We start from the raw sequence: 24,146 nt of genomic DNA on the forward strand, positions 1-24,146 counted from the left end.
CCCCGGCAGACTTTTGAAAATTTAAATTTCCACAAAACGTCATCAAATCGAGTTAAGAAGCCGACTGTCAGCGGATTTAAGTCATTTTTTAGTCTCCAGTGACTTTTTGAAAAATTCTGGAGCCTCCAGCAGATTTTTTTGAAATTCGAAATTTCCACAAATTTCATCAAATGGAGTTGGAAAGCTGAAATTCATTCTGTAAACTAATTTCAAAACGCTATGAAGTTGACTGCAGGTAGATTTCAATTTGTTTTGGAGCCTCCAGCGAATTTTTGGAAATTACTGGAGCCTCCAGCAGATTTTTGAAACTCGAAATTCCCACAAAATTTTATCAAATGCAGTTGGTAAGCCGAAAATTTTCCTGCGAACTAATCTCAATACGCTACAAAGTCAACTGCTGGTGGATTTCAAAATCTTTTGGAGTCTCCAGTCGATTTTTGCAATTTGATATTTCCAAAAAATTTCATCAAAATGAAGTTGAAAATCCGAAATTTACGCTGCACTCCAACTTAAACCCGCTATTATGTCGACAGCAGGTGAGTTTGAGTCATTTTGGAGCTTCCAGTGATTTTTTGAAAATTCTTGGAGCCTCCAGTAAATTTTTGAAACTTGAAATTTCCACAAAATTTCATCAAATGCAGTTGGAAAGCTGAAATTCATTCTGTAAACTAATTTCAATACGATATGAAGTCGACTGCAGGAGTGCAGGTAGATTTCAAGTCGTTTTGGAGCATCCAGCGAATTTTTGGAAATTACTGGAGCCTCCAGTAGACTTTTAAAAATTTTAATTCCCACAAAACTTCATCAGATCGAGTTGAAAATTCGACTGCCGGCGGTTTAAAATTATTTTGGAGTCCCCAGCGACTTTTTGAATATTCTTGGAGCCTCCAGTAGATTTTTTTTGAAACTTGAAATTTCCACAGAATTTTGTCAAATGGAGTTCGGAAGCCGAAATTCTCTCTGAAACGTGATTTCAATACTCTATGAGGTCGACTGCTGGATTATTTCAAGTCATTTTGGAGACTCCAGCGAATTTTTGGAAATTACTGGAGCTTCCAGTAGACTTTTGAAAATTTAAATTCCAACAAAACTTCATCAAATCGAGTTAAAAAGTCGATTTCCGGCGGGTTAAAGTTATTTTGGAGTCTCCAGCGACTTTTTGAAAATTCTTGGAGCCTCCAGCAGATGTTTGAAACTTGAAATTTCCACAAAATTTTGTCAAGTGGAGTTGAAAAGCCGAAATTCTCTCTGAAAATTAATTTCAATACTCTATGAAATCGACTGCAGGTAGATTTCAAGTTGTTTTGGAGCCTCCAGGAACTTTTTGAAAATAACTGGAGCCTTCAGTAGATGTTTGAAAATTGAAATGTCCACAAAACTTCATCAAATTCAGTTAAGAAGCCGACAGACGGCGGGTTCAAGTCATTTTGGAGCCTCCAGCGATTTTTTGAAAACTCTTGGAGCCTCCAGTAAATTTTTGAAACTTGAAATTTCTCAAATTTTCATCAAACGAAGATGGAATAAACCGAAATTTATTCTGCAAATTAATTTCAAGACGCTGCGAAGTCGACTGCAGGTTGATTTCAAGTCGTTTTGGAGTCTCCAAAATGGAGTAGGTGCTGGAAGCTTCAAAACTAATTGAACCACGCAGTCGACTCCATATCGTATTGAAATTAGTTTGCGAAGAAATTTCAGCTTGCCAACTACATTTGATAAAATGTTGTGGGAATTTCAAGTTTCAAAAGTCTGATGGAGACTCCAGTGATGTTCAAAAGGTTGCTGGAAGCTCCAAAATGACTTTAACCCACCTGAAGTATGTAGTCGTCTTCAGAGAATGTTAAAATTGGAGTGCAGAGTAAATTTCGGCTATCCATATTCGTTTGATGAAATTTTGAGAAATTTCATGTTTCAAAAATCTACTGGAGGCTCCAATAATTTTCAAAAGTTCGCTGGAAGCTCCAAAAAGACTTGAAATCGACATGCAGTTGACTTCGTAGCGTATTGAAATTGAGATGAGATGAGGATTTATTATTAATTGGGTCAGTCCTTTTAGACTACACACAAAATATGTACATAGGTACCTACTTTACATCAGTTTCCAGAATGCATTTTGGCTTTTCAACTCCATTTGATAAAATTTTGTGGGAATTTCGTGTTTCAAAAATCTGCTGGAGGCTCCAGCACTCTTCAAAACGGTTTGAAACAGTTTCTAATCGACTTGGCATATCGAAAATAGGGTATATTCCAAATTTCAGCTTTCTTGGTCAATTTGGTGAAATTTTGATTTTTTCCCCTCATTTTTGGCCTAAATTTGATTTTCAATAATTCACCAAAAATCGATAAAGGCACTTTAGCACTTGGAATTGTGATCGGTGATGAATGTATGTAGAATATAGCTTTGGAGGAATGCGTTGCTGAAGTTGAGTACTCGAGGCAATGTAAAAATAATTGAAATCCCCCCACCGGCCCCCTGAGAGGGGCTGGAACCAAACTTTGAGGGGGGGGTGTTCATAATTACTAGATTATTACACCCTACTTTACGTCAGATTATATTAAATTTGTCAAGTTGTGTTTTTTAACAAGAGTAATAAATTTTTCTATTTCGGAGGGGCTGTCAGGGATGGAGAGAGAGTATTCATCTATTTGGAGAGATAATCGATCTTGGTGTAATTGGGGACAATAGAAAAGTAGGTGTTGAACAGATATGGGTTCAGATGAGCAAAATTGACATGAGGGCTTAGGGGCTTGTAGGTAAAGATGGTTATGTGTAATTTTTGTGTGTCCAATTCTCAGTCTTGTCAAGATAACTTCTTCAAGTATATTTAAGTGGGTTTTTTCATATTTCGGTAATACCTGTCAATGTTTCTGTTTCGACCAATGATTCAAAAATTCACCAAAACATGGGAAAATAAATAAATTTAATTGTAAGAAGTACTTCAAATACAACTTCTCAATTGGCCTAAAATTTCAATAAATTTTCACTTCGTTTTTGACATAGAACTCGTTCTAGACAAACAGCTCTGGCACTGTTCGAGATTCTGACGAATTCACCATTTATATAAAAAAACACCCTCCCCCTTCCACCAAAAACAGAACAGAATATAAAACGAAAACAAAACTACAGCAAACAGCATGGCACGTATTACATTTCATGCCTTGGTTGTTGCTGTGGTGGCGTTAGAAGACGAAGAAAAATAAGCATCTTTTGCAGCAGCAGTACTAAACTATAACGAGAGAGCATGGAAGAGGATAACTAAATACGTGGTACGAGAAGACGATATTATAAAGCCTCTAAAATGCGGAGAATTCATGTGTCGTTATGTAGGATTTCTTTGTACACGCCATAGGCCTACTCGTCGTAGACTCGTTCATCGTATACCAAAGCTATAGTACATTTTATAGTAGTACGTCGACTGCCGAGCAATAATACACGTTGTAAAGATGACGACGACGAAGACGATGAAGAGACGAAGAACAGGGAAATACACAACGGAACACAACCGCAAAGATGACGAACGGCGACTGAAATTAAACAAATCCCCGAAGTTATGTTTACACAAAAAGCGCCGAAAGATGAAAAAAAATATGTCGCGACGACGACGCAGGCAGCGGAATAAAAAATTTTGAATAATCGCTTTCTTTTTTTCCTTTTCGTTTTGGTTCTAGCACCGAAAACGACGACGACGACGAGCGTTTTTAATATCATTATTTTTTTTGGCGCTTAAATTGCCTCGTAATTAATATGTTGGCAACGTTAATACGAAGTGAAAATACCGAGAAAAAAAAAGCACAACTATGGCAGCGGCGTCGGCAACTTTCTCGCTGCAAGATATAAAAGAGAAAAAAAATGCGGTGAGCTTTGAGTGGCAGAAGAGAAATTATGATTAATGTCGTTTAATCCCCAAATAAATGACGAAACAGTTTACGACGTAAGAAAGCTTCAACTTATAATAATGGCAAAGAAAAAAATGCTCGCGCGGGCAAAAAAAAAAAAGAAAAATGGATTATTTCGTGGTATCCTCTTGCCACCCGCTGCTCGGTCGTGTGCTTGTGGTAGTAGGGGGCACCAACGCCGCCGTTATGAAGGGAAACAAATTATAAATTCTTTATTAATATCAGCGTGGTATAAAAAGCAACCAGCCTAAGAGCCTCATCAAAAGTATAATAACTGGCGATAAGTTCACCGAGTATAAATTTAATTAAAGTTGCCATCGTGGTTCAAACCACCATCACCGATGTACGAACATGATGTGCGACTAAAAAAAAATCCGGTAAGGGGGTACCTGGAACATGAGAAAAAAAAGGTACTCTCGTAGTTTTATAAATACCTACTTGGATTAAGTTCCTTTGTCAATATACGTGAAAATTTTTTACTTGTAGTGGACGTGAAAAGTTATTCTGAGCCTGGCTTGGCGGATTTCTGTTTTGAAAAGTTGTGGCTATTGCGGCGAGCCCATGTTGAGAATGTGAGTGGAAAAAACGTAAGTTTTTACTCACATTGGAATTCAGCAGTTGAATACAGGCTTGCAAACCCCTGTTGTTGGCCAAAATGTCAAAAATTCACATTTTTTCCAAAATTTTCAAAAAATCTTAACTTTTTGTAAAAATTGACAAAAGAGCACCAATTTCTGTTCAAAAAATCTTATCGCCAGAATAATTGTCAAAAAATCTCACTTTTGGCCAAAGCTGTACAGAAGTTTCTTTTTTAGAAAAATTATAACAAATCTCAACTTTCGTCAAAATTTCCAAAAAAGTCCTCGGTACTATTTTTAATCAAAATTGTCAAAAATACCTTTTTTTGAGATCATCAAAAAATGCCTAATATTTTTTGCAGAAATGAACAAAAAAATCTGTTAATAGCCAAAATTTCAAAAATTCCTGCTTTTGCCAAAATTTCTCGAAGAGGTTATTGTCAATTTTCCATTCCTGGCGCAGAACCCGCCTACCTCCGAAGAAGAAATTTCTCATCACATCCATCGAGCCACTTGTGATACGAAAATTCAGTAGAACAGGAGAGACGATTTAATATTTTCAGAAAGATTTAGAATAGTACGAGAATATCCTGACTGCATAAATGTGAAAAATTAGTAGGGGAAAAAAAATTTTCAGGCAAAAAAAAATATTTAACCCAGAATTACTATTTCAAACACACATAACAGAGGTAAAAAAAAAAACCTAGTGCCATTCCTGCTCATTATACAAATGGAAATTGGAGTCAATGTTTTTCATTCCTGGCGCAGAACCCGCCCAACTTTCTGGACACAATTACTGCTCATAGACTTCCAGCCACTGGTAATCTGTGAAAATTCAGTAGAATTTGAGGTGGTTGAGAAATCACTGATGGAAGCAGGTGGGAAGGGAGAGGGTCAAATATTTCATAACGAAACTTTATGATTTCGAATACATACATGAGAAAAAACACTCACGCATTTAACGTGAGAAGATCGACTTTTCTTCAAATAAAAATCGTTTACGAACGAATTGATTCACTTTTTTGAAACATTTGTACAGCTATTAATCTGTTTACAATCGAATCGAATCATTTACGAACGATTGGCGATTACATAAATTGATTGATTTCTTGGTGAATCATTCGCAAACAGATCAAGTAAGTCAATTGATCCGGTTTTGGTGAAACTATTGTACTCGTATACAATGATCTGTTTTAAAGCGAAGTGAATGAAATCGAATCAAATCATTCACAACCCATTGGCAATTGAACAAACTGATTGATTGCTAGATGAATCATTCGCGAACGAGTTGATAAATGGTTGCAGACTCAGTCGCGAATGAATCGATTCATTTACTCAATTTTTGATGAATCATTCGCGAGCGAATCGACTCATGTACTCGATCTCTTGGGGAATCATTCGCGAGCGAATCGACTCATGTACTCAATTTCTTGGAGAATCATTCGCGAACGAATTGATTCATTTACTCAATTGAACGGCTTATTTTCAAAACCTACTAACGGCATCAGTTGAAATTTTTCAGGAATCAAAAAAAACAGTTCATGTTTGTTTTTTAATGTTTATAGCTTATTTTTTTTTTTTTGAAGGATAGGTTGGTAACATTGGGACATGCTGGCAAAAAATCTGGGCAATAAAGACGAGCATTTCAAAGCAGCCGAGACCTCACTTAGCATCGCGCTTTGCGCATGCGCGTGGACTTGCCATAATATTCTTATCCTCGTGTACGTGTATATTTTCGTATTTTCAACTATTTTTCATCTTCGATAATCGTTTTTTTGCAAAATGTTTTTAAAATGTAAGTATTTTTTACCATATTATGAATGTTTCGTTAGGCCGGTGTTAATCTGTTTCTGTTCCATATGTTGTAAATCATTCGCCCATCATAGCAGCTTAAGTCGTCTGTCGTCACAAGAAAAAGGCGCATCAAACCGAAATCGAAAATGAGAAGAAAACGTTCATTTGTGACCATTGTGGATTCGAATGTTCCAACAAAAAAATCCTCATTCGACACATGAAGGATAATCATTTACCTAAACTAAACCCAAACGGAAAAGTAAGAGTGCATTTGTGTCTAGGTATACTATTCCTAATTCACAATGTTGAATTTCTTATTAAAATGTGATGTTGTGGTTTTGAAACATTAAAAATTTGAAAAAAAAAAATAGTTTTCATTTTTAACCCTTTCGCTCCCGAAGTCACACATGTGTGACATCTAGAAATCTTTCAACTGCCCGATGACACATATATGTGACATCTTTTTCATTTTCTTCTAGGGCGATTTTCTCTGTAGTGGGCTATCAAAACGTTTCAAGTTGTACACCATCGGGCAGTGTATACCCAGACAAGACTTCCTGTGGTTTGGGTCGACGCAGTGTTACCAACATCCAGTAAAAAAAAATTTTTTTTGCAGATTTTTTTTAATTTTTTTTTTTTTCTACAATTTTGATTCGAATGGTACTTTTTATGTTTCAAGACAGCTGTTAGTGATTTTAGCATGATTTTCGAGTTGATAATAACAGCTGGGAACGTATTATTTTCTCATACATACGTGTTGAAAAAAAAAAGAAAATGATTGAATTATATGTAAAACAGAAGCGTTTTGCAAAAATTGAATTTGCAGTACTAAAATATTCATAAATAAAATTGTTTCAACTTGAAATTAATTATTATTTTTATGAAAACGTATATTGTGACTCAATTTTAGGTTATGGTTGCCCAATGTCACACATGTGTGACGTGGGTCAAAAAAGGGGTGGGGAGCATCACTTTGACCAAATTTCACATTATCCTATCTCTATACACCATTATAGGGCAAAAAACGTAAAAAACTGGGTTGGGCCACAGGAAGCTTTTCCATATCAGCTGTCGGGAGCGAAAGGGTTAAAATAGAACGACAAAACATACGTATAAAATTAAAAATTAGTACCTAGTCTGAAATAGAAATGAAGAGTCGATCATCAAAAATTAATCTCTGAAGGATCAGAATTCAGAATTCTGTCTTAAGCTGCTATGATGGGCGAATGATTTACAACATATGGAACAGAAACAGATTAACACCGGCCTAACGAAACATTCATATGGTAAAAAATACTTATGTACATTTTAAAAACATTTTGCAAAAAAACGATTATTGAAGATGAAAAATAGTTGAAAATACGAAAATATACACGTACACGAGGATAAGAATATTATGGCAAGTCCACGCGCATGCGCAAAGCGCGATGCTAAGTGAGGTCTCGGCTGCTTTGAAATGCTCGTGCAATAAAGTCTAAAGAAATGATAAAAAAATCGCATTTTACTTCTCCGTTAGTAGGCTTTCAAGCAAAAAAACATTTAGCAGGTTTTGAGGCAAAATGAACAAACCAATAGTAGATTTTGAAGCAAGAAATAATCAAAGTAACCGTATCACAGTGGTCCTGTTTTATTTCGTTTTATTTCTTTAATATTTCTTGCAGTGTGGTTTTAAAAGTTTAAAAATGGATTGCTTAGATTCTTCAGATGATTCGGAATGTGTTGGGGCTCATCCCCAAATTTGTAAAAAAAGAAAACGTGATAAACAAAACTGGAAGAGCACCCCTAGTGACAAAAATCGGACATGGAAATCATGAGTTTTATCAAACTTTTAAATCATTAACTCCGAAACTGAAAAAGAAGAAAGACAAGGAAGATGTGGCGATCCGAAACAAGGATCTTTTTTAAATTGGTTGTTGTTTCTTTTTTTGTAATAATTTTGTAATTGAAAAAATATTCTCAGCTTTTTTTAATAAACAACTGTGGTTTTGTAATAATTCTATCCTGAAACGATGTTGTAACGTAGTGTTCTCGTAGATCTTTTTTAAATTCGTTGCTGTTTCTTTTTTTGTAATTTTGTAATCAAAAAATATTCTGAGCTTTTTTTAATAAACAAATTGTGGTTTTGTAATAATTCTATCCTGAAACGATGTTGTACGTAGTGTTCTCGTAGATGAAACTGTTTTACCTTTAGTAGGTTTTGAGACAAATCAACTGTGGCATTAGTAGGTTTTGAAGCAAAATATACCGTTAGTAGGTTTTGAAAAAAAAATGATATTTCTTTGCTCAATTACGGTAACTTTTAGTAGGTTTTGAAACAAAATGACAGCACCATTCGATCCGAGAGGTTTTAAAGCATGAGAATCGATGAAAACGTATTTTTTGATTTTTTTTCCGTTAGTAGGTTTTGAAAATAAGCCGTTCAATTTTTGGTGAATCATTCGCGAACACATTGATTCATGTGAATGACTCGTTTGCGAATGAATTAATTCATGTAAATGACTCGTTGGCGAACGAATTGATTCATGTAAATGACTTGTTGGCAAACGAATTGATTCATGTAAATGACTCGTTTGCGAACGAATCGATACGTTTACTCAATTTTGATGAATCATTCGCGAGCGAATCTAGTCATTTACTCAATTTCTTGGTGAATCATTCGCGAACGAATTGATTCGTATAAGTGACTCGTTCGCGAACGAATCGATTCATTCACTCAATTATTGATGAATCATTCGCGTACAAATTGATTCATGAACTCAATTTCTTGGTGAATAATTCTGCGATCAAATTGATTCATGTACATGACTCGTTCGCGAACGAATTGATTCATTAACTCAATTTTTGGTGAACCATTCGCGAACGAATTGATTCATTTACTCAATTTTTGGTGAATCATTCGCGAACGAATTGATTCATGTAAATGACTCGTTTGCGAACGAATCAATTCGTTTACTCAATTTTGATGAATCATTCGCGAGCGAATCTAGTCATTTACTTAATTTCTTGGTGAATAATTCGCGAACGAATTGATTCGTATAAGTGACTCGTTCGCGAACGAATCGATTCATTTTCTCAATTATTGATGAATCATTCGCGAACAAATTGATTCATGAACTCAATTTCTTGGTGAATAATTCTGCGATCAAATTGATTCATGTACATGACTCGTTCGCGAACGAATTGATTCATTAACTCAATTTTAGGTGAATCATTCGCGAACGAATTGATTCATGTAAATGACTCGTTTGCGAACGAATCAATTCGTTTACTCAATTTTGATGAATCATTCGCGAGCGAATCTAGTCATTTACTTAATTTCTTGGTGAATAATTCGCGAACGAATTGATTCGTATAAGTGACTCGTTCGCGAACGAATCGATTCATTTACTCAATTATTGATGAATCATTCGCGAACAAATTGATTCATGAACTCAATTTCTTGGTGAATAATTCTGCGATCAAATTGATTCATGTACATGACTCGTTCGCGAACGAATTGATTCATTAACTCAATTTTTGGTGAACCATTCGCGAACGAATTGATTCATTTACTCAATTTTTGGTGAATCATTCGCGAACGAATTGATTCATGTTAATGACTCGTTTGCGAACGAATCAATTCGTTTACTCAATTTTGATGAATCATTCGCGAGCGAATCTAGTCATTTACTCAATTTCTTGGTGAATGATTCGCGAACGAATTGTTTCACATGAGTGACTCATTCGCGAACGTATGGATTCATTTACTCAATTTTTGATGAATAATTTGCGAACGAATTGATTCATTAACTCAATTTCTTGGGGAATCATTCGCGAACGAATCGATTCATTTACTCAATTTTTGGTGAATCATTCGCGAATGAATTGACTCATATAAGTAACTTATTTGCAAACGAATCGATTCATTTGCTCAAATTTTGGTGAATCATTCGCGAACAAATTCATTCGTTAACCAAATTTTTGGTGAATCATTCGCGAACGAATTGATTCATTTACTCGATTTTTGGTGAATCATTCGCGAACGAATCGATTCATTTACTCAATTTTTGGTGAATCATTCGCGAACGAATTGACTCATATAAGTGACTTATCTGCAAACGAATCGACTCATTTGCTCAATTTTTGATGAATCATTCGCGAACGAATTGATTCATTTACTCGATTTTTGATGAATCATTCGCGAACAAATTCATTCATTTACTCAATTTTTGATGAATCATTCGCGAACGAATTGATTCGTATATGTGACTTGTTTGTGAAAGAATTGGTTCATTTACTCAATTTATGATGAATCATTCGCGAACGAATTGATTCGTATAAGTGACTTGTTCGCGAAAGAATTGACTCATTTACTCAATTTATGATGAATCATTCGTGAACGAATTGATTCATATACCTAAGTGGCTCATTCGAGAACGGATCGATTCATTTACTCAATCTTTGATGAATCATTCAGCATTCACGATCGAATTTAATAATTTTTAGTGAATCATTCGCGAATGAATTAAACTATTTTCTGTGGATCATTCGCGAACGAACTGATTCATAAATTAAAGAATTGATCGATTCGTTGGCGAATGGTTCTTTCAAAAAATTGATCAATTCGTTCATGAATGATTCGCCAAAAATTGAGGGTCGTATTAGTTATTTTGTAGGAATTGTGCAGTCCTATTGAGATTTTAAGTTTCATCGAAATCGGTTCAGCCGTTTTCTAGTTTATGAGTTTTTAAAAATGTTGAAAAAAAAATTTCGTCGCTCAACAAACTTGGAAGCTTTGAGCTTTTGGAACTTGATAATGATTCCGAAATGGCCGGCAAGTAGCCTACGTAGTTGTGAAATTTCGAATTTGATTGTCTTGAGAGGTGGGCGGGTTCTGCGCCAGGAATGATGAAAATTGATTCCAATCACTTGGTAACGAGCCGAAAGGGCGCAACATCATTTGTACTTTTTCCTTATTTTTGCTTGAAATTGTAAACTTTTTGCTTGAAATTTTTACCCTCCCCCCCTCATTCAATCATTCGTCATTTCTTGGCTCCAACGCTTTTTTTTTAAAGGTACCCAACGAACAGAGGCATTTTACCTATTTTACCCGGGAGTACCTGCCCTTTGATAAATTCAAGTCATCCCTCCTCTCACGACACAATCCTTCGTCACGCCATTGTCTTTCCTTCATGAATTTTCACAGCAATGATACCTACATTATGTACAATAAAATCCACCTGCACAAGGTTAGTTTTTCTTTCAGTTGTTCGTATATCTCTATACGTCCAGCGATATAAAAATGTACGTTTACTCGAACATCAAACACGAATTTTTACTCGCGGTATGCTCGTATTATTCTCGTTCGCGCCATGAAAAGGGCACATCGTCGAACTACACTAGAACGTAGGGAAGTAGCAGGGAAAACTTAGCCTTACATGTACACACGAGGCTCGCGGTACCGTCCATCGTATCGTCTCATCGTCGCGTCGTCAAACACTTGGGATATTATATCGATTCCATTAAAACTTTGCAAAGATATAGAAATCGTTAACGTCCAAAAAAGGGGCCGCAGAAATTTAATTTATATCTTAAACTCTCGAACGAAGCTGTCGTCGAGGACGAGTTTTGCAACAGCGCCGGGCCTGAAAATGGCCAACACGCCATATACGAGTATATGTAAGTTATACAGAAAGGATAGGATACGTATAATAAAATAACAATGTGCGAGTGTGTTAGTTTGTATGCTACATCTATAGAGCGAGTTAAACGGTGACCAGGCTCGCGACGACGATGGAGCGCAAAAAACAATTTATTATCGGAATATCCCAACAAATACACGCCGTCTACGATTAAACTACGACAACGATTAAACACATTCTCTCCCACGACCCTCTGCTCCTCTTTCTATATCTCGTGCAGTCTTTTCGACACACTGAAAATACATACATAGTACCCTGTGCCATGATACTAAAATATACCATCGACGTTGATTCTAAATTCTAATGTTCCTCCTCGTGCTCTTCTTTACCTCTGTTGTATATAGGCTATTGGTATAGAGAAAATGGATGAAAATTACTCCACTCCGCAGTCCACACACATATCTACACATGTATCGTACGAGTATATTCGACCAACAACGGCGCAACACAGTGGGGGGGCACGAAGGGGAGGCCACACAGCCGCCCATTCGAGTAAAAATTATAGCGATAACTAATTCGAATAGAAAAGCGCATAACGTGATTTTGAAAATTACAACACCGAAAACGCCCCCGCTTCGCTATATGCGATAAAAGTTGTTCAGCTACAGCACAGCTCGATGCTCGAGGCCATAAATAAACATTACTTAGAAAAAGCTTATACATCAATTAGGAGCTTGACGTGACGCGACCAGGCCGCCTTATAGCCTGATTATACACAAATACTATATACGCAAGTGTTTTCGTATACAGCAATAATAGCATCACCATCGTCCGAAAACACCATCGAAAAAAAAAACCTCGTCACTGCGAGTGAGAGAGTGTTGTGGTACTTACTGGTGAGCATGAGAATGATAACGATGGCGCGAAGAAAGGAGGGAAGTAGACGGTAAGCTCCGAACTAAACTCGTCTATTGGACTGGAACAAAATGTGTAAAGGGTAGTTTTATTACGCATTCGCTGTCATTTCTCACGAGACCAATTTATATGGCGTTTTGCTAGCCTAAGCCTTCTCGTTACCTTCGCTTCGTCCGGCTCCCTCTATGACCTGTACCATCGTGTTGCTCAGTTTCATCGTAAATGCGATGTATACGTCATCTCATTTAGTACAATGTGCAATTGTGCAAGGTGCATTTTGTTCGAAATTATGTGCAATACGTATTAAAAAAGCGTTTCTCGTTCGAGCATATAAGCTTACTGATCTCTTTCGCATTTTTTTGCTCATGAGACTGAATTTCAGGAATTTACTTAATGAGTTTAATTTTTAGAGTTTTGGCCAAAATGTGGAAAATCAAAGCCCATTTTTCATGAAAAAAATAAAAATTTGACGAAATTGGGGTAGGTAGATGAAATTTTATTTGTATCGTGTTCTCGACCTATCAAATTGATTGGAAATACTTTTAGGTCATTTTGGAGGCTCCTTAGACCTTTCTGTTTTGGAAAAATTGACATTAAAAAATATCAAAATGTAACGGACAACGTGGAATTGTCAATTTTTGGTGAATTTTTGAAAATCAAATTCAAGCCAAAAATGAGAAAAAAAATCAAAATTTTACCAAATTGACCTAGAAAGCTGAAATTTGGCGTATATCCTAATTTCGACCTACCAAATCGATTAGAAGCAGTTTAAAACCGTTTTGAAGAGTTCTGGAGCCTCCAGAAGATTTCTGAATTTTGAAATTTCCTCAAAATTTCATGAAATGCAGTTGGAAATTCATTCTGTGGACTAATAATTTCTGTACGCTAATGCAAGGGGGATCGGTTCGTACTTTTTTTATGGGAAAAACTTTTTTTCTCGAATTGTGAGGAAAATCCGGTGTCAGATTTCCATCATACTGCTCTCTTTTAACAGAGAACAGCTCATTTTAAACTCAAAATTGGTCCAAAAAAAGGTTATTAAAATTTTCGTTTTTCGTGCCATTTTTTGACGGTTTTGAGGTCCCTGAGCCGTAATTGTGCCTCATAATGGAATTTTTCGCAAAAAAATCGTCTGTTCTTGATAAAGGAGGCACCAGCACTCATATTGGACATCGGATTTGGACTAGAGGGCCTCAAATTGGTCCGAAAAAGTCCTTTGCTCTATTTTTTTTGGAATCCGAAAAAATCCAAAAAATGCTAAGAGGTTAGTTCCATGTTTTTGAACAAAAAAACTTTTTACCACGAATTTAGTCAAAATTTCGCTAGGGGGGGTTTTGAATGCGGAAAATTCATTTCCGGTGTCAGATTCTCACCATAACGCTTTTTTCTACAGAAAATCGTCCATTTTCAGCCCCCAAATTGAGCAAAAATTAAGCCCAAATTGAGTCTTGTGTAATAGTATTCAAGGAAACGGAATATTCTGTAAAAAAAATCACAATTTTTTTTATGATAAAGGAACCGATTTTCAAATTGGACACCGGATTTGAACTCGGCGACTTAGATATAGTGGAAAAACGCCTTTTGTTTTGACTTTTTTGGAAATAGAAAAAAATTGAGAAACACTTACGCATTCAGCGTGAGAAGACCGACTTTTCATTATATAAAAATTGTTTACGAACGAATTGATTCACTTTTTTTGAAACATTGTACAGCAATTGATCTGTTTACAATCGAATCAAATCATTTACAAACGATTGGCGATTAAGAAAATAAATTGATTGATTTCTTGGCGAATCATTCCATTGATTTGTAGGTGAATCATTCGCGAACGAGTTGATCAATAGTCACTAAATCGTTCGCGAACGAACTGATTCGTATAAGTGACTTGTTCGCAAACAAATCAATTTGTACAAATGACTTGTTCGCGAACGAATCGATTCGTACAAGTGACTCGTTCGCGAACGAATCGATTCGTACAAGTGACTCGTTCGCGAACGAATCGATTCGTACAAGTGACTCATTCGCAAACGAATCGATTTGTACAAGTGACTCATTCGCAAACGAATCGATTTGTACAAGTGACTCATTCGCGAACGAATCGATTCGTACAAGTGACTCGTTCACGAACAAATCGATTCATTTGCTCAATTTTTGATGAATCATTCATGAACAAATTGTGGGCGAATGATTCATTTATACAAATCAATTCGTTCGCGAATGATTCACCAAAAATAATTCAATCCGTTTGAATGATTCACCACCTAAAATGGATTCAACTTCCGGTTTCCAACAAAAAAATCCTGTGCGACATTTCAACAGACTCACTTCGACCAATATTACCACAAAACTTCAGAAAAGCTGCATTTGAGCTTTGTCACTCGCTATCTCATCCTGGCGTCAGAGCAACTACAAATCTTGTTAAGTCTCGTTTCATTTGGCCCTGTCTGTACAAAGACATCAAAGAATGGGTCAGTACGTGTATACCCTGCCAACAAGTCAAAATCCAAAAATACACAAAACCTCCGCTAGCAGAATTCAAAATATCAGATACTCGGTTTCGTCATGTTAGCCTTGATATTGTTGGTCCACTGCCACCATCTCAAGGTAACTCATATCTGATAACCATGATGGACCGCTTCACTAGATGGCCTGAAGCGATCCCAGTTCCAGACATCACAGCCAAAACCGTTGCAAACGCCATTCTATCCAATTGGATCTCACGGGTACGGTGTCCCACAACAAATAACAACTGACCAATGCCGACAGTTCAAATCATATCTCTTCCAAGAGCTAACTCAACTCCTTGGCATCAAAAAATTCAGGACTACCGCTTACCATCCACAGTCAAATGGCAAAATCAAACGATTTCATCGCAGTTTAAAAACCACTCTGAAAGCACACTTGACAGACAAATGGGTCGAAAAGCTACCTCTCGTACTACTAGGTTTGAGGAATTGCGTCATAAATGACTTAAATGCCGCACCCAGCAACCTAGTATTTGGCCAATCGCTACATTTACCTGGCCAATTTTTTGACAATACTGATACGAATGTCAACACGGAGGAATTCATAAAAACCCTGAACCAACACATGCAGTCCTTGAAACCAATTCAAACTCCAGTTCATGGCACACAGAAAACGTTCGTTCATCTGAAACTACACAAAACGTCACATGTTTTTCTCCATCACGATGCAGTCAAAAAGCCACTTCAACCTCCGTACGATGGTCCATTCAAAGTATTGCAATGAAATGAAAAAACATTCGTCATCTTGATCAACGGAAAAGAAGTCACAGTTTCAATAGACAGATTGAAACCTGCCTTCCTACTCCATGATACTACCACAACAACACCGACATCCAAACCTCACTCTTCACCTTCAACAACAACGAATCATCAACAACAACAACAACAAACGATACCAGACGATTCCAATGCAACTGTACTACGTTCTGGTCAACGTGTACATTTTCCCTCAAAGATAGCTAAAATTCGGTATTTCAAATAAACTAAGTATGTATAATAGGTATAAACCTACCAGTAAGCTGTTTAGAGAACAAGGTAAGAGTAGAGCCAACTTGTGTACATATTTGTTCTAGTATAGTTTTGTCATCCCTAAGATGCAACATTTTCTCTTAAATAATAAGGATTAGTGATTGTATAGCTAGAAACTATGGAGTCAGAACGAAGTCATCAGCCTATAAAAACAGTAGAAAATTTTTATGTAGATAATTACTAATTTTATGTACCTATCAATAGTTTATCAAATTTAGTTCAAATTACTCAAGTTATTTCAATTTCAAATACTGATACTACTGTGTAAATATTTTCGATACTTTTTAAATCAATTCTCTGTAAACTAAACATACATATTTCAATTTTTACGAAATTTGGCAATTTCTGGCAGGGGGGTGTGTAGTGCATCGTCTATATGCGTTGCATGTGAGTAGTAAAAGCATTGTTTTACTACTCGTAGATAACTTGTGTACCCAGATACTACATAACCCAAAGGCCAAGACAATCCGAATCGAAGCCAACCATATACTGTAAACATTTTTGCATATACAATACAGATCATATGAAACAATTTGGGTGTTTTTGTTGGCTTAAGTCTTCCCTCTTGATGCTTGGTGGATGCACCTAGCTCAGAGGGTTCTAGGTAGGCAATACAGCTGTACCACTCAGCTATTAGGCTGATAGAGACAAGTATTAGTCCAGTACACCGCCACTACCTACATTCGGTTACTCACCCATGGGCACACTTTTACCAATTGTTTAGTTTATAATTCTCATTCCTTTCAAATTCTATTCGCCCCACTTCAACTTCAACAAAAATTCAATCAATCAAATGTTGCTTCTTTTGCAATATATCGCCCATGTCAATGCTTATAAAAATTCGTTGCATTTTTCTTTTTCAAACAGTGACACCTTGTGTATGAAAGTAGGTACATATAGATAATTGGATATGAAAACTCCGCAGTTTTTTATTGAATTGTTGATAGTGTGAAGATTTTTAAAAGAGTATAGGAATGAACGATCTCTCAACTTATTTTGGACCATAGTTATAGATAAAAATTATGGGAAGAAATAACATAATTTTTAAAATTTTCAAGTCATATGAAAGTGAATGAAAAGTTTTTTAAAAAAAATTAAACAATTAAACGAAAACAGATGTACGATGGTCTCTCACTTGCACAGCCCCAAGCACAATATGCTTTAAAGGATGACGACGACGACGACGACTATACCCAAGAGGGAAAACTAATATTTCATTTTTTCGTTTGTTTGTTTTGCTTTTTTATGTATGTTCGAGCTTTTTTTTTCATTCCACCCTTTTCTTTATACGGTCGTTTTTCAGCTACGCGAGGCGAGAAAATTCCAAACCTGTTGGAATAACGCGATGTGAATTTCGCTACAGCAACAACACAAACGAGAGCGATTCTGCACTCTTCAAGGATAGGGTGGATTAGAGGAGAGAATGCGGCTCGTGCTAGTACCTATACATACGGCGATGATGATGAGCCAAGAGGGTTGAAGGGGAGGGGAGGGGAGGAGGGGTGTGAGACGATGGCAGCAAACTGAAAACGGTGTACTTAGGCGACCGGAGAAAAAATTCAAATTGTTGCGAACGATAATACAACATATAAAAAGGGGGATCATTCAGAGAAAAGGCAGGACGGAAGGAAGGTTGGTAAGTTCGGGGATGCGGGCACGAACGCGCAATTTATACGCCGACGAGCTCGGCAAAGCGAAATCTAGGACAAAGAAAATGATTAGAGAGTGGTGGCTGAATGCCAAAGTAACATTTCGCCACATTATGGCACGTTGCCACGCGGAATCGGGCCAAATGATGAACCAGAAGTCTTTCTGGCTTTTACTCGAAAATTGTATATCAACGTGATCGATAACGTTATAAAAACCGACGACTGGTACTGCTGCTACCGCTCTACAGCCAAAATATAGTATATATCGCACAAAATGAGCGAGACCGAGCCAACGAATACGACAGAGACAGAGATGCGGAGAAAACAGCAGCCTCTTTTTCTACTCGTACTATACCAAAGCTATGCTGCTGCTATACTACTACCCCTGTCTCGTGAGCTTGTGTACAACCCCCTCCCCCCTCGTCTGCCTCTGCCTTTCTGGTCCACAATCGCGTGAAATACTACTCTGCGAATGATGGCGGTGGAGGCGCACACAATACGGTTATGATTTAATGTTTCGGTTATGCGTGGCGAATTTTCATTTTCCACAGCAACTTTTCGATTTCACGCGCCGCGCCACAGAACACAGCACAAGACCGCATCGCACAGTCGAGGGATGCGGATGCGGAAAAAATATATCGAGAAGATCGTAATTAATGGCCGAACCGAAACCTGCCATCCTTCATGCCAGCATCGTCGTTAACGTTCGAGCTGCCGTGGCTGCTGCACTTTTGCAATCGTGTACCCGTACCCCAGACTCGTCCAAAAGTTAGTCTCATCCAATTACCTAGACTATGAATTAACCGATGTGCTGCGAATGTTTTTTTCCACTTTTTTTGGTCTTTAGTTTTATCTCACCCTTTTTGTGTTTCAACTTTCAGAGTATGGGGAAGGATTTCAAATTGGTGGAAATTGTGAAATATCTGTATGTATGCTTGGATTTGAGAGTTCATTTTAGAATATAGGTTGGATGGAATGGGGCGATTGTAAGCATTTTTCATATTTTTCATTCATGAGACTCTCCTGTTGCTGTAATATTGTTGAGTCAGTATGTGCCATTAAGGTGGATCTTGAAATTTTTTTTTGAAAGATTCTAACCATTAAATTCAGTTGAATCTTTCATTTTGAGTTGAAAGTCACTTGGAAAATTTTCGGCTACGGAGGTGCCCTTGGAGAGGTGATATGGGTCCTCAAAGAAATTGAAAACTGAAAACGAAATGAATACCCGCTCATTAAAGAACTCAAGTCACATTGAAAAAATTTAAAACTCCGAAAATTAGTTCAAAAAGTGAAAATACATAGAAACAAAAGCCGCAAGGTCAACTGAAAAGTTGATAAGTATAAGTAATCAAAATAGTGAAGATAAATTTTCAAATTCTGACAAGGGAACCTCTTGAGGTGTCCCCCTCCGATTTGAACGGGAACGTGATTTTTGGAAAGAGCATGTTCTAAAACCCCCAAATCCATATTTTCAGCTGCCCAAGTTCATTTTTCAATTTTTGGCGAATTTTTGAAAATCCAAATTTGACTATTTTGTTGATTTATGCTTTTTTTTAAAAAAAAGTACGTATTTGATCAATAAAAACGGTCGAAATAAGTCCTAAAACTGATATTAACCCCCCCCCCATCCAAATTTAGCCATTTTCAGCCATTTTGGAGCCTCCAGCACGATTTTTCAATTTCTCCAGAATTTTGAATTTGCTCCAGACAACGTGGATATGAAATTGGGCAGCTAAAAATCGAGTTGTGTGTTATACTCGATCTGTTTGACAAGTTTATCCAATTTTGAGTCGGTTTTGGGAGAGACACCTCAAGAGTGGTTTTCTGAACAGTTTTTTTCAAATAAAAAATCCAAAAAAATCAAAAGTTTCCCGTTTGCGAGGAAATTTTTGAAATTTGCGCGAATCGCTGTATTTTGTCCAAAACAAACCTCCCGAGGCGAGTTCCGCCATTTCCTGCCATTCTGGAGTCTCCAGCGCGATTATTAAATTTCTCCAGAAATTTAAATTTGCTCCAGAAGGCATGAATATGAAATTGGGCAGCTAAAAATCGAGTTGTGTGTTATACTCGATCTGTTCAAGGAGTTTATCCACATTTGAGCCGATTTTGGGAGGGACACCTCAAGAGTGGTTTTTTGACCATCTATTTTCAAAACTGGCCAAAAAATCACTCTTGAGGTGTACCTCCCAAAAACGACTCAAACGTGGATAAATTTTTAAACAGATCGAGTATAACACACAATTCGATTATTAGCGGCCCAACTTTATATTCACGCGTTCTGGAGCAAATTCAAAATTCTGGAGAAATAGAAAAATAGCGCAGGAGGCTCCAGAATGGCTGGAAATTGCTAAATTTGGATTGGGGGGGGGGGGGTAATATCAGTTTTAGGACTCATTTTGACCATTTTTACTGATCAAGTACGTACTTTTTTTTTTAAATTATAAATCGCCAAAAACATTTAACTTTGAATTTTTAAAAATTCGCCAAAATTCGAAAAATGAACTTGGGCAGCTGAAAATTTGGATTTGGGGGTTTTAGAACATGCTCTTTCCAAAAATCCTGGTCTGGAGGCGGACACCTCAACAGGTTCCCTTGTGAGTATAATGACCTGAAAAAAGTTGTGAAATTTTGCATTTTCAATGACGTTTTCTGACTAATTCGAGGTCGCAAATTTCGAATATGACCTTTTGTTTTGCAATCGGACTCAAATTTTGCAAAACAGTCGTAACTTCTCGCTGAATCAGCGTCCGTCGACACAAATGGACATCAGATTTGGACTTGGCGACCTTGAATTAGTCGAAAACGACCCTTTACTCGACTATTGTGGAATTCAAAAAAAAATTCAAAAAATGCAAAGGTAAGTACCTAGCTAACCTTAACCCCTCTGCATTTTTTTGGGTAAAAAACCTTTCATCTCCAATCGAACTGAAAATAGGGTTGGAGGGTTTTTTTTGGAACGGCGAATTCATTTCCGGCGTCAGATTTTCACCAAAATGACCTAAAAAAAGTTGTGAAATTTTGCATTTTCAATGACGTTTTCTGGATAATTCGAGGTCGCTGATTTTGAATATGACCTTTGTTTTACGATCTTATTCGTATTCTGTGAGATAGTCGCAATTTCTCACTGAAGCAGCGTCCCTCGACACAAATGAACACCAGATTCGGACTTGACGACCTCGAATTAGTCGAAAACGACCCTTTACTCGATTTTTGTGGAATTCAAAAAAATACAAAAAATGCATTTTTTTGGTCAAAAAACTTTTTTTCTCCAATCGAGCTGAAAATAGGAGATAGGGGTTTTTTTGGGACGGCGAATTCATTTCCGGCGTCAGATTTTCACCAGAGTGCATCATTCTTTCGGAAACGTCCTTTTCTTGAGCTAAAAATTGAACGAAAAAAGTTGCGGAATTTTGGATTTTTTATGACGGATTCTGACTAATTCAAGGGTGCTGATTTTGAATATAACGTCAAAATTGATGCAGGATGTTTAGATCGCAAGATAAACTCCCGTTTCCTACGAAGAAGAGCAGATTGCTCAAATCTGACACCAGATTCGTAATCGGTGACCTTGAATTATTCGAAAACTACCCTTTACTCGAATTTTTTGGAATTCGAAAAAATCCAAAAAATGTAAAGGGATGTTCATGCATATTTTGGACAAAAAAACTTTTGGACAGCAGATTCGGACTCGGTGACCTCAAATTAGTCGAAAACGACCTTTTTACTCGATTTTATTGGGTATCAAGAAAATTCAAAAAATTCAAAGGGGTTAGTTCATGCATTTTTTCGAGCAAAAAAACTTTCAATCGCCGATCGAGCTGAGAATGGGGCTCTGTGGGTTTTTGGGACGCCGAATTCATTTCCAGCCTCAGATTTTCACCAGAACGCACCATTCTCTCGAAAACAGTCCTTTTTTGAGCTCAAAAAGGCCCTGAACAAAAGTTGTGGGATTTTGCATTTTGTATGACGTATTCTTACTAATTCGAGGTCGCTGATTTTGAACATGTCGTCAAATTTAGCTTGGTCCAGTTCAAAAAATGTTGTTCGAGTCCTCTAATGGAAAGCAAAATCTACGATTTCGGCTGACCTTATAATAAAAATGGTCGCCATTTCGTTTTTTAAAGTCAACTTTTTCTAGCGAGTTTGCTTTAAAATGTTCTTTAGGGTGTCCTTTTTGAGAAAAAAGTTGTCTTGGAGGATTGGTAGGGGGTGCAATAACTCTATATATGCCATATACCTGACTATCATCAAAAAAGGAAATGTCATTGAGAACTCCTAACTTTACCATACTAAAAGTGAATGCTTTAAAGTGAAAAATTTGTACCCATGAAAAAGTGAGTCAAATCCTGCATAAAATCTGATTTACTCATTTATATTGGATAAAAGCAAACATATGTATTTTTCCTCCCAAAAATGATGCATTGTTGCCACTTTCACTCTCCCAGCCCATCCTGAAAAAAAAAGAAAATGAAGACGTTCCGTACACAGAAGGAAGAGCTGTATTTTCTGCCAACAAAAAGCACTCACATTGACATTGGTTAATGTGTACCTACCTTTTACAAAGAAACCTAGTCTACAAGAGGAATTCCACGATGCCAAAAGAACCCTAATTTTCATAGGTACATCTAGCCAAGTTGTAGGAAAGAGGAAATAATAAAGTTTAGGTACCTACTTTTTTCTTCATCGAAGTCAGTCACGTAAATAGGAAGGAGGAATTTTAGGGAAATGATGAAAATAAAGAGGCATATCACACGAGAAAGTAAAGTACCTACTTCTACATAGGTATGTACCTCCCAACATAAAAATATTCCACCCAATCCGCATCAGATTTTGTAAACATTTTAGCGGCGAATTTATGAATCGTATTATAAAGCAGCAGGCATCACACACGATGCTGAAAATCTGTTGTAAAAGAGTAACATCTAACTATACGTGTTTGTCGACTTTATATTATACGAGTGTAGGTAACGTTTTGAAATCCGAATCCACGACGAAGGTATTTTTGCATTTCCATAGAGAGATATCTCTACCCGTACATTCGAGGGTACATCGAGAAAGGTGGTAAAGGAATATCTTATAGAGCACAGATTGGTATACCACCTCGTGTATATCGAAAAGCGCAAAACGTCGAGCATATTCAATGAAAAAGGTACCTACGTTATCGCAACCGCCACCGCGTCGCAGAAATTTGTCACTCGGTAAGGTGAAAAGTGACGACAGCTTTCATTCAACATGCATTTTGCATTATCAAGTACCTAGCACGATGTACCAGACTCATACACGGTGTGACGTACGTTTGATAGGTATGTAGATGGGATGTGAGTGTGAGACGATGTGGCGTCGGAGCGCATTTTTACTCAGTATTTGTCGTATTACGTACATAGTGCAGAGACACACGTAGGATTTATGTACAGGGTGTTTCGTAAATTTAAAGACGTACTTTTAGATATTTTGAAGAGCTACCCGAGATATTCTGCATGACGATTGCAGCACAAATGAGGAAGAAATTGATTCTCCAAGTCAAAATTGTAGATGTTGTATGAGACAGCTCTTATACAAATTGTTACATTTTTGGGGGAGGGGGTTGGAGGGGGGATCAAATGATAGATCAAGTGATCAGAATATTTGATTTTGATAATGCACTTGCTTTTATTTGTGTTTCAGACTTCGATGAGTTGACATCGTCAATTTTTATGCATAAGTTGTTTTTTTTTTTTTTTAATTTCAATTTTCATAGTAATTTTGAAGACCAGATAAGGCGATGCCAGATAAGGCGAGGGAAAAATATAGAGAGGAGCCGGTAAAAGTAATTCGTAGAATAAGCTCCAGAATAGCTCGGGTCAAATTTTGATTTTTTTCCTGATATATAGGTAGGTACGTAAGTACCCATATATTTTTTTTAATTCCTCAAAAATCGTAAAATGAGACTCAACCCTTACAACTGACCCGGCTAGAGTATTTTTGAATAGTTATTAGAGTTTTCTGTGTCCGGTTCAAAAAATTTTCTGCCAGTTAGAGACCATTTCATTTCAGGTTTTCAACCAGGGTTTCAAATTTCAAAGTATGCATCGAAATAATGGAAGATGGAATCTCCCATGTACAGAACTTTCAAAACTCATTACCTAAAAAACGTCCGAACCG

This window comes from Planococcus citri, chromosome 4 (assembly GCF_950023065.1).
Source record: "Planococcus citri chromosome 4, ihPlaCitr1.1, whole genome shotgun sequence".
NCBI lineage: Eukaryota > Metazoa > Arthropoda > Insecta > Hemiptera > Pseudococcidae > Planococcus > Planococcus citri.